We start from the raw sequence: 1,008 nt of genomic DNA, 5'->3' as shown, positions 1-1,008 counted from the left end.
CGCTGCCGCCTGTGCAGCCCCCTTGTGACGCACACCGGCTCGGGGACCAAGGCAGGACGGGCAGCTGCGTGACCCCCGGCAACATACACCACCACCACCACCACCACCACTAACCACCACCACCACCGCCACCACCACCTCCACCACCACCACCACCACCACTAACCACCACCACCACCGCCACCACCACCACCACCACCACCACTAACCACCACCACCACCGCCACCACCACCTCCACCACCACCACCACCACTAACCACCACCACCACCGCCACCACCACCACCGCCACCACCACCTCCACCACCACCACCGCCACCACCACCTCCACCACCACCACCACCACCACTAACCACCACCACCACCGCCACCACCACCACCGCCACCACCACCGCCACCACCGCCACCGCCACCACCACCGCCACCACCACCACCACCGCCACCACCACTAACCACACGGAACTGAACCTCGTCGGCCGCTCCTCGCACGAGTGGAGCGCCCCTCCTTCCCGTCCCGTCCTTCCCCCCCTCGCACCCGCAGACCCCCCCCCTTCCCCGTCCCTCATTGCCCCCCGCCCCTGACACCCCGCCGGTGTGGTGTGGTGCGGTGCGCCCACCTGCCCCGCCATCACCAGCGCCACCAGCACGTTGAGCAGCCCCCGGGCCTCCGGACCCATGCGGCCCGTGAAGGTGAAGGACAGCAGCGGCAGCAGCTCCACCTCCACCTCCGCCTCCTCCTCCTCGCGGGGGGACTAGGGGCAGGTGGGGACGACAGCAACAGCAGCAGCAGCAGCAGCAACAGCGCCAGGCATGAGAAAAGGGGCATACATAAAAGGCAAATTTAAAGCCATACAACAGTCGTACGCCCCCAAAAGATGAAAAGCTAGGAACGATTTAAAAACTATTTGCTGTGGGAAAGCCATCACTGCGGTGCTCCCTGGTAGGTCTAGTAGACTTTGTAGCGGGACCCTGCCCGCGAAATGAAACGTCCCCTCCCCTCCCCCCACCC

This window comes from Volvox carteri, assembly GCF_000143455.1.
Source record: "Volvox carteri f. nagariensis unplaced genomic scaffold VOLCAscaffold_84, whole genome shotgun sequence".
Lineage (NCBI taxonomy): Eukaryota > Viridiplantae > Chlorophyta > Chlorophyceae > Chlamydomonadales > Volvocaceae > Volvox > Volvox carteri.
The sequence above is the reverse complement of the archived record's forward strand: the minus strand, read 5'-3'. Positions refer to the sequence as shown.